The 11,789-nt window shown below is 36.9% G+C and overlaps 1 long non-coding RNA gene across 1 annotated transcript; it reads left to right on the top strand.

Moving 5' to 3' along the window:
• The first annotated feature begins 459 nt into the window (after nucleotides 1-459).
• Nucleotides 460-11,202, top strand: LOC116238810 (uncharacterized). The gene is made up of 3 exons (XR_004168994.2): nucleotides 460-527; nucleotides 2,589-2,661; nucleotides 10,144-11,202. It is a non-coding gene; the product is annotated as an uncharacterized LOC116238810 (long non-coding RNA).
• The last annotated feature ends 587 nt before the right edge of the window (nucleotides 11,203-11,789 follow it).

The following is an 11,789-nucleotide window of genomic DNA, read 5'->3' on the forward strand; positions in this document are numbered from 1 at the left end:
ACAAGAGCTACTTCTCACCTGGAAACGAAACTGCTATACAAATACACTCGGATGTTTATTTATTAATTCAGCTTTACCTCACATTACTGCATATTTTAAGTCTGAAATCTAGCAATAACATTACTTCCTATATTCCATGTAATAAGGAATCTCCATTTGCACAGAAAATACAAAGGGAGCAAGCCAAAAGATCTCATGGGGAGTTTTTTAACCCCATTCACTTGAGTAAGTATCTGTTTTTTAAAGGTATAAATTTTCTTATTTCTTTAATGAACGTTTATTAATCTCAGAATATATTATGTCATTGTATGGTAACTGCTGAGTCACGGCCTGAACCACTGATTGAGCTCCTGCTCAGCCCTGGGAGCACAGGTGAAGACAATTCAGCTGTGTGACCAGAAGGGGTGGAGTGTGGCAGCACCTCTGTTAGACCTCATTTAAGGGCTGACTGAAACTGCTGAAGGATCTTTGGTTGGAGACCCTTCCCTTGTGGGGTTTTCCCTCTGAGCCTATGCCTTTAGAGACAGGTAAGTACTTTCCCTTTGTAATACCTTTTTTTATTACACCTTTATCACCATTTCACCACATTTTCATTTTGATTGTTGCAGTCATTAAGACAAAAGTTAATATAATGTGTTCACTTACGTGGCCTTTCCTAAGCTCACTCATGTCACAAGTCTAAAAGCAAGATAGCCTCAACTTCTCGCAGGCACCTTTGGAGCCCTCCCAAGCTGTTTTACTTATGGGCATTAGCTTATCTAATTGTGAAGTGGCTTATGAAAATCCAGTTGCTCGCTCTCATTTTTACTACAAAAAAAATGCATGACTATTTCTTTCCAAGTTGTTCTGTCTGGATATCTATTTGTTCTAATGTACAGCCAATGACACTTAAAACATCTGATTCAGACCATTAAATTTCCTGATATCCCCATTATTGACATCAGAAAAGCCTCATCAGTTATGGCATATTCCCTTGCACTGGTATTTCACCAAAAAGCAGTGAATGTGCCAGTCAGCATTAGCCACGGTCAGTGGGCAACTCCTGCTCAGCTTCTACCTTGCTGTTTTAATTTCTTTTCACAGCAAGTAGTCCTCTTTCATTTGACTTCTATCCAGACTCCCAGTCCAACCACCTACTATTTTAGCTTCCTGAAAGAGTGATGCATCACTCCCCAACACAGATAAGTTTGCTCTTAAGAAGTTTGTGAAAGTGTTCAACTCCACGCTTTTTTTTCCCCATTAAGCACGTATACACCTTAGATAAAAGGAAAGACAGGAAATCTTTTACCTGAACGTACACCCTAGGCAGAATGTGTCTTTCTGTCAGGACAGGAAAGAAAATCACAGGAATTAAATAAGATAATCCTTTTACATAATATTCAGTTTTGTGGAATAAAACCAGAACTGTACAGAAAATGTAAATAAAAGGCACAGAGATGCATTACACACAATATTCAAAGTTACCTTTTCATTACTTAAATGCATTTTCTTATGTGTGATGGCTGTTCAGAAAGATAGATTAATGTGTATCGTGGTCTGAAACACAGAAAACAGAACCTAGTTGTGTTACAAAGCTAAGGAAGTATCCTTGTAATTGCACGTTGTCAGTGCTCTCAGCTTTTGTTCTCCTGACACACCACGCATTACTTAAGAACTTGTGCTTTCATATTGTGAGCTTGACTCCTTTGTCATGCAAAAAATATCCTGAGATAGCAATGAGTTCAAGCATGTTTGCAGACATGCCTCATGCATGGGATGTGTGGGATGTCTCCATTTGTTAGGCAGCAGAACTTTGTCCTGTTATTGCAATCTGAATTCTGACATAGGCAGTCCACAGGAGATCTGTCACTCATGTCACCACTCAAGGCTCCTTACATTACTCCTTGATTTACCTGGTGTTAGTTCTTTCCAATTCCTGAGTGCATGCACTCTTCCAAGGACCAAAAAAACAAACCTTAACCATATTTGCAAGAGCCATCTTTTCATTCTGCTTAATGACCTCACCGATGTCTCCACAATTAAGTCTATGAACTGCCCACACACAGTGGGCAGCAGTCAGTGCTTTGGTTGTAAAACGCTTTCCTCATGTTCTTTTTCAGTTGTTTTTCTTTTTTTGAACACTCACATCCCAGGCTAAAAATGCACTTTAGGGATGAAAAAGTATTTGAAAGCAATTATTTTCTCTACAATGACCTTATGCAGCTTTACAACAACTGATGATACTGAAAAAATTACCCCTTCTTGCACGAATGTGGCCTCTGTAAAACCTATTTGTGACTCAGATATTTCCTGCATAAGATCTGCTGAAAGGAAGCAGAAACACATGAAAAAGTCATTTGCAAAAGCAGAAGTTTTACCATTTTGTTATCTATTGCAAGAGTTCTGTTACAAAAGGACACTGAAAATTGCTTTTCCCTTTTGAGGCATTCTTTGTTGCAAAGCACATTGAGTGCTCTTGATGACATCATCACATTTTCCAATTCAAATTGTTTGTTCCCTGACTTCTTTGATTAACTAGAGAACATTGTCCTTGGTTTTATATTATTCAGTGCAGAAGTGAAAATAAGATGTTTTTATTCTAATTTTAGTAATAATTTTCGTTGAGCAATCATGCAGGACCAACCAACAAGACATCAGTCGTGAAGGAAACATCGTTTCTAGGTAAGCTATCCATTTTTGAGAGAATCAAAGTCGTTAGAAAATTTTCAAAAGCTGAGCCAGTGAGAAAAGTAATAAATTATTCTTGAGACCATGACTGTAATATCTTTTTTGTTGTTGTTCATGGAAATATAGTCTGGTCTTTATATTAACAAAGTGCTGACAGTACTTTTTAAAACACAGCAATGCAGATTGCAGTCTAAATGTAGGCATATTCAAAAGCATTCAGAGCTACAGTAACTCCTCTCTTTCCTGATGCTTGAAGCACTACAGCCTACATTTTCTAACCCAGACTCTCAAGCCCATGTGTAAGCACCTACACAGTTTCAGACTAATTTTAGATAGCCACCAAGTTGAAAAACAGTTGGCCAATACATATTATACTAATTTTATTTCTGGAATGATAGTTGTAAAGACTCTGGGATTATGCCTAACACTACAGCTGTGTTGATGCATGCTCACTACAAATATAGAAGGGGGAAAAAAAAGCCAAAAAAGAATCCCACATCCAAACCCAGCTTCAACAGTTATGAAGCTAACAATCCAGTCACCATTTCAGGACAAATTTTTGCCTCCCCCCCTAGCTGTTCAAACTCTTCCCTACAAACTATATATATCTTTTATAACCATCCCAAAATTCCTGTCCCAGCTGCTGTGGGTTGCTAACAGGCCCATTTAAGACAAAATGAATATTAATATATCAAATTAACCCCCACAAAAATGGTGCAAATCACAGGCTGAGGGGGAGGTCCCTTACTTGCTCCCTCTCATCGACCCAGTGCTTCTTAATACTTCTTATTTCATTACTTATTTTATGCAGCCAGCAACTCAGTGGTAGAAAGAATGGGCCAAACAATGACATTATAAATGTAAAAATGTATTCAGATAGGGCATCCTGCAAAGTAAGGAAAAAGCATTCTCCAAAGCAGTAATGCATCTTAACTCAGCATTACTCATAGCTGTGTGGAGAAACAGGAAAGCCAGATAATGTATAGCTACAAAAAGTAAGCATGACTCACAACTGAAATGAGTCACGATTGTGACTAACCTGTTTAATAGCTCTCTTTTAAAAAGTAAGCCTTTAAATCATTTCTGCTTGTTTGTTCTCAATTGCCCTGCATTTCATAATCCTGACACGATTACTAAAGCAGAATCACAGTGTAAATCTAAGCAAACAATTATATATATAAGTGTATCTTGAAATTTTAAATAAAGCATAGGGTAGGTTAGCATTAGGAAAGCGTTTTTGTCTCTAGCAGAAATAAAAAAAAATAATTTTTAGCCATAAGTAAGGTAAATAAAGTTGAATGTGAGACTGGAAAGATGAAAGATTGTGTCATCCTGCTACTAGGCACCTGTGCCCCACCTGCAGGTCCTCTACAAGTCCCTCATTATCATGTTATAGTTCTGTGCAGTGAATTTCAAGCAGAATAAAAGTACTTGAGTCCTCAATCAGAACAAAATGCAACAGAGCTCAGGAACAGCTATGCTTTTAGGGAGAGCTTGAGGGACAACCATCTTCTGGCAGAAAGCATTCTGTATTTTTAAAACAGTAAGAATATCAAATCTGTAAGGAATAAAGTTTAGTGTTCCTTCATTATTAGCCCACTCTCTTCAACACAGAGTAAACACTTGTCCTCATACACTGTTAAAATGACTCTCCAATACTTTGAAAAGTTTAGAAATCTTTAGCTACTCTTTGTATATGAGACACTGAGTAGGCAAATGAATTTATTACTAGTTCATGTTCACAAACTATCATGTGCTAAAGTCAGTTGGCAGGCAAGAGAAAAGAAATCAAATTAAACCTGTTCCCCCAGTGCATGACCAGACAAAGCTTTACAATTTTAATTCTTACTGCAGACTGTCCTATCATCCTTTGCAGTAAATGATTCTCATATCTACCCAATGCAGCCAACACTGACTTTTCAACTCATCACCTGAAATCAGCTGGGGAGATATACTGTAGCTGTCATTACATGCTGCTGTAATTCATCTGCTATTTTGCTCTGTATCTATCACCAAGTGAATATATAGAGGTACCATGTTTCAAGATTACACTTACACCTAAAACTACGCATGTAATAAATCACCTGCGTTACGTTTTCCAAGAGTCTTTAATCAGATTTATCTGACATCGCCACTGATGGAAAATAGGACGAACGAGCTTTATTATTTACTGTTCTCACCTTGACTGTATAAAATCCAGTTGTTTTCCCCATGTTGTTGCCAAAAGCCTTGATATTAATACCTTCTTGCAGACTTAGATGTGGGAAAATGTGAGAATGAGGACAAAAAGTTAGTGCTATCAAATGGGGGATGAGGCATTAACAAAAGAAATACTGAATTGAATCCACAGTGTAAGAGCATTTGGTTGATTCTCTGAATGCTGGAGTAGGGTAGTCAAGCATCTCTCTGCTATCAGTGTGAAAATTTCTAGGTCATTGGTCAGAAAAATATTTAATTGTGTGTGCTGATGAACTTTCGAGTTTCCTCAGCTCGTGCACAGCATGCTTTTCAAAAATGTTGAAATGTTTCATACTCAGAAGCATGAAAAACTGATTGCAGTTAATGAAACAGACATGGTGAGAAGTCATATAACGAAAAGTTAAGGAAATTTTATCTTGTGCATCAAAGCTGCATAGGCTCTTCAAATAAATAAGCCTATACACTTACCCAAATACTTTTTAACTCACAGCAAAATAAGACTATCAAGAATTTCACAGAACCATACAGTCATAGAATATTCTGAGTTGGAAAGGACCCACAAAAATAATCAAGTGCTTGGTTTGTTTTAGGAGGTCATTTCATTTTCTTGGAAAAAAGATTACATTATGCAGAAAATATATTATGCAACCCTACATTTCATTAATATTTTGTTTGTTGACAGAAACCTGTTCCAATTTTCAAAATCCATTACAAATGTAGGGAATTACACCCATGAAAAGGGTGAATCACAACACTGCTGCCACTCAACAGGAATCATCATCCACTTCTTTCATAATGCCCTCTGATCTGCATAAAAGAAACTTTCTTCTTTAATAGATTACATTTGAGAAAGAGTAATACTACAAGAATATGTCTCAGATTAAGTCTAGAAAAACAGTGACATTTCCCTGTATTGATTAAATGTAGTGTCTATTTTGTCAGCCTTTTTTTTTTTTTTCCCCTGGCCTATATGCAACATCCCAGGACTTACCAGTTGTAAATATACAAACATTAGTATCTGCTTTACCTAAAGGTCAACATTAAGTTGCGCTGTTACCTCTTTCCAGCCCTATCAAAGCAAGGTTGGTGTATCTTAAATGTTGTTACACCTTCTATTTCATGGCCTCTTGGACATTCGTACGTGATGCAACAATTCAGATCCATTGGGCAATCTATTCAAATCTTGTCTTAAATTTGAGATTCTCAGTGATACTTAAACAGAATGTCTCTTCCTTTCAGCACAGATTCTTAAATGTTTTTACCTGCTTACTAAAAATCCTAAATACTTCTGACATTGTGTACAACTATAACATTATAACAGGAAGAGAGAGCTCTTTACATCAGTACATGGCTTATAAATAATACTGAATAAAAAAAAACAACTTCCTCTACAATAACTTCAACATCTCAATGCATAGCTAATGTTCTGCTTTCACGTGCTCCAAAATGAACAATTTGTTACCAGTTGCGATCTGTTTATACAGCAGGAGAAAGTGCATAACTAGAGTAACACTGGGACATACTCCCTCTCTTATTAATATAACTACATATAAATGATTACATGCATACAAAAGAATAACTAAGACTTTGCAGTTGAAAATTTTAATTTCTAAGATGTAGATATTTCTGCAGATTTCAGCCAACTATCTCAGCAGGTGTTTGATTTATACTGGCTGTATTCTAATAGTTTGCAAAACCTGCAAAAGAAAATCCACAGCAGCTACCCTTAAGATTAATTCTCCTTCTCTCAGTAGTGAGATACATACAAGTTCATCAATAACGTGACGCAGTTCTTCTCCTTCAGAGACACAGGTCTGAGGTATGCACAGAAGAGCCAAAATACTCAGTAACCAAAACCTTATGTATATTTCCTGAAAAACAGCTAACTTGTTAAGTGCAATATTCTTCACTCTGGTGCTCTCAGGAGATTAACTTCCAAATTAGCTGCATGAAGCACGAAGTTGTGTTTTGCTATACACTCTAAAATTACTTTGCTATCCCCCACATTCCTGTGTTCTGTCCACCTGCTTCATGTCCCTCTTGTAAAGTCTCAGTCTCTAAGTGTCTCAGGATGACAAACCTCAAAAGTTTTTAATTAGCTAGTCTCTGGCAATTAAAAAGGTTAAGGAAAGAAGCTCAAAACTTCTCATATATAAGCAGATCTACTTGTTCTTCCCAGGAGCAATGAAGATGCAAGAAACAAGTTTGCTTACAGCTTGGGATCACTGCCATCATTGCAGTGATGTAGACAGCACAATCTAAGTCTGGATGCTATCTTAGGCATGAAACATGCTAGGAATCTTAAGAATCACGTGGTTTCCATAACTCAAACCATCAGCCAGCCATCTGTGTTTCTATATATGTTTCTACAGTATGCAGTTTTCAGAATATGATTTTTGCTATTGCTGAAATCAACACAATGCGTTCTTCTGCAGAAAGAAATCATCCAGTTGTAAGATTAACAACCACATAACTTGAGAACCTGAAAGCCTCTCATTAATCTAGGAAAGCATTATTCTAACTGTTTCAGACAAAGGCAACATCTATATAACGTATGCTCTTACTGGCATTCATACAAGCATAAATTAGAAATATATCCCTGCTATCTGAAAGAAGCTTCATATTATGTATTTACTTTGAAATGTGGCTTTAACAAGGTGTATGGGAAGTGTTGAGTCACGGCCTGAACCACTGATTAAGCATGTGGGGAAAGGACCTGATCAGCCCTGGGAGCACAGGTGAAAGCAATTCAGCTGTGGGACCAGAAGGGGTGGAGCCTGGCTGCACCTCTCTTAGACTTAATTTAAGGGCTGACTGCCACTGGGGAATAGTTATTCCTGCAGATCCCTCCTTGGTGGAGCTTTCCCCTGCAAATCTAGAATCTTCTGATACAGGTGAGCAATCTTTTTCCCTTTCTTTATAGCACCTTTCTATCATACTGCTTCTTTTGTCATTACACCTTTGTGGTAATGCTTTTTCCATTGTATTGATCTGTCCAATTGCTACACAAGGCTGCTAAAAACCTAGGTTAAATATGTTTGAATCTTGCTTTCTAATGGCCTCTCAAGATGAAAACTGAAAAAGACCTGGAGCCACAAACATAGAGATGAAGAAAGCATTGTTGTTTCCTTCAAAGTCAGTCTAACAGAAGTCCCAAGTTTCTGACTGCCAAGCTAGCATTTTAGAGATTAATATACCCTGCAAGAAAATAAACAACAACATAACATATTTAACCTCCTGTTGAACTACTTTCTGAATGACTTGTCTTAGGCTTACTGTTAGCTCTTTCTAACCAGTAGATTTTCCAAAAACTGTGCATGCAAAAAAAGCCTTTTGATTGTAAAATTACACTTGGGCAGAGGTATCTCAGAGCAGAGTAATAAGGAAAGTTGACAAAATCTGATTTATTCATATGGAGAAGAAGATGTACTGAAATCTGAGGAGGGGGGAATTGGTCTCCTACTGAGCTAGGAAAACAGAAGAAATGAAAAGTCTGAATCCTGATGATAGATTTTCTGTAAACACAGAAGGAATTAACTCTGATAGCAGAGAAATAATAAGCTAGAAGAAGGGATGGATAGGAGTCAAAGTAATTTATCTTCCCTATATTTATGGAGACACACAAATCGGGCTGGCTTTTTGAGTTGTTTTTTCTTTGTTTGTTTGTTCTGCAAAACCTGCAAACCAAGATGTTTAGACGAGCCTTCTTGTGAGTAACCAGTTCTTAACAATGCACTGTAAAGAAACTGTCGTGGTTGATGTGGCTTTCAGCTATACCCAGAAATAAATTATAGAATCTCTGAAAACTTGCAAGTCTAATTCATCCAAGGCAGAGTTTGGGGTTGCTGACTATGCTTCCTTTATTTTACATTTCGTTTAAAACAAACACACACACAGTTAGGTTTCTGACTATGTAACTAACTATGTCCTAACTATGTAAGCTGTTACAATGTTCATCTTTTCCACTGAATGAGCGCTAGGAAATATGCATGACCATAAGAAACTATCTTATAATTCCAGGCATGGAATCAAGTCCAATACCTGCTCTTTAATCCTAACAAACCAGATAGCTAGGATGCCATGTTTATGTAAAAGATACACACAACCAGTAACTCATACGAACATGAAAGCACAATCCACATTTCTCCATCATGTATTCATTAAACTGGGTTTTTGTATGCACAAATGATCAGTTGATTGAATAAATGTGTGTAATGCCTATTTGCAACTAATGCAAATTTTATGGGAAATGAGTATTTTGCTTATTTTGATCTTCTGGCAGCTTACTATTACTCTGGTTTTTTTAACAGTCTTCAGAGTGCAGTTTATAATATAACCTCTGTGAGTTCTGAACAATTAGAAATAATTACAGAACTGACTGATAAGAGCTTGGATTAAAATTAGAACTGCCATAAAACTATAAATACACATTTTTGTTTGTTCTCATTCTCCATTCCAGATTTGGAAAAAAAAAAAAAAAGAAAAGCCAGACTTTTTTAAAAAATAGAATTTATTAACAGAGTTGTATGAAAGATCTTTCATATACAGCTACCTCAGATGTAAGATTTATACTTTGATTTATATCAACTACTGCCAGATTAACATTTGTATTCATTCTCTCCTGCTGCCAGCTCTTATTTGCCATTGCTGGGATGTAGACATTTCACTCTAAGATAGGAGCAGAAATTCTAACACGTTCAGTGTTTGCCCAACATCCCTATCTGCAATGATAGGGGCTAAACAGATAGGACAGATAAGCAGATGATGCTACAAGGTCTGAAATGAATAGAATTGCCCGAGTTCTAATTTATTTGGAAGCTAGTAAGTTTGCATCAGAGCAGCATGAAGAAACCATTTTCTATAGACGGAATTCTCCTGAGCAGCTAAGATACAAACATTACAATAATACTTTGAATGGATTGATTTTGTTTCATTAAAAATGGTTTGATTTTTGGCAAATGCTAAGGAATTAAAGCAGGATGTGCCCAGTTAATTTAACCTAGTGATTAAGAGTAACCCCTGTATGGCTTGCTAAAGTTAAACATACCTGTTTAGAACTCCATCATTTAGTCATTAGTGACAAAAGGACAAGAAGCAAAGAGTGCCAGCTCAGTACCTACTTGGATACAAACAAAACATTCCCGCTTGCAGATTCTTTTTTAAAGGAAAAAAAAAAAAAGTAACCTTATTTAATGGGTTACCAAAAAAAAAAAAAAAAAAAAAAAAAAAAAGAGAGAGAGATGCTTACCCTCTCCTTCCCTTCCTTTCCTTTTTCAGCATTTCAATCTTCTCCTACCATCCCTGGATTCATGCATGAATGACCAGGAATCACAACTCAACCTGACCTCCTGGAGAGTGAATGTGAAAATTCAGCTGTTCATCTCCAAAAAGTCTTCAAAATTCTGGGCTACAGAGAATGAGTCTCTCCAGTTAAATTCTTCAGTTTGTCTATAATTCAACACAAGGGAGGACTAGGATTCTGAATACATCTCTTGAATTCAGTGGCACTCAAGTTTCCCGCATGAATCCCATTCCCCAAAATGAAACATTATAAAAATATTACAATAAAAATGGGAAATATAAATTAGGGGTTTAGGGAATGTGTGCATCTGGTCTCCTTCTGCTCAGGAGAGGAACATACTTGGAGCTTCTCTCCTAATCTTACTGTACAGTGAAGGACATAGATCCTCTTCTGGAGGATGAGGCAAAAATGTGCCAACCTTTTTCCATTAAGTATTTTGTCAGACAAAATGAAAAGCCCTGAGCCGTTCAACAGAGGGACTATAAGGGAGCAAATACCCACCTCCTAGCAGGCTGTCAAACAGGCATTTATACAGTATTTTGTAGAGAAATTCTAATTTTTTTCTGAGCTGAATGCAAGTCTTTTATTAAGACTACTATGTCACATACAGAAGTAATGTGTAGATGGCCAGTGCAATTACATTATTTTCAATGACAAGAATACAAAAAAAAAGAAAGCACACGTATATAGATGCATCCAGTTTTACATTTTCTAATATCCACCATTAAAGGCACCAGAGATTTAAAACCAGGACTGGAGCTCAGGTGTTTCGGTAGCACTGAGTTTAATTTCCTTACCACTTGCAGTAGCTGTCAGGACTGATATCATTTTACAAGTAATGGTATTTGTTAGAATGCTAAAAATCATACATCTGGCACTCAGTTGCATCAGACTGCATAGTGCACATGGAACTCTTTTAAGATCAAATCCAGCATACATTCAGGAATGAAATGGATCATAAAGTTAGAACCAACAGAAGACAAATTTAGTTTTGACTGATGCAAATTAGAAATGTTGTTTAATTGATTGTTCCCAGTGAATTAAATACAGACATTCTTTCTGCCTAGTGTACTGTAGGCATTTTCACTTTATATTTCACATCAGATGGATGAATCATGTCTCAGTCTTTCATCATGGAATACCTTAATTCATTTTCCCAGCACCAATTATAAACTTTAGTATAACGCTCTTGCATGCAATAAGTACAGATAAATGTATAAAAACAATTAGGCATTCAACAGATACAAATATTCATAAAGGAATATTTATTTTAAAAGGTAAAATAGAAGCAACATGTTCCGTGGCCACCTTATGTTAAGCAAGCTGTGCTCAACACACAACCTCAGTGGGACACAAGCGACACAATCTGTCACCATGTCCTAGGGGCCAACTGACGCTGCATTCAGGTACCAACAGGTACGTGGGTCTTTGTATACAACACTCACACCCTATGTAAGTAGAGCAGAACCACTGCCATGCTCCTTAGCTCCAATATGCCCAGCATAAACCAGACTATCAGAAACTGCAGCACAGACCTCTTTTGTCTGTCTAGACATTATCTAGAAAATACATTTTGCTAATTTGTAGACAGTACACTTCGAGCATCATAAACCACCTTTGT

This window comes from Phasianus colchicus, chromosome 8 (genome assembly GCF_987193195.1).
Source record: "Phasianus colchicus chromosome 8, bPhaCol1.hap1.1, whole genome shotgun sequence".
NCBI lineage: Eukaryota > Metazoa > Chordata > Aves > Galliformes > Phasianidae > Phasianus > Phasianus colchicus.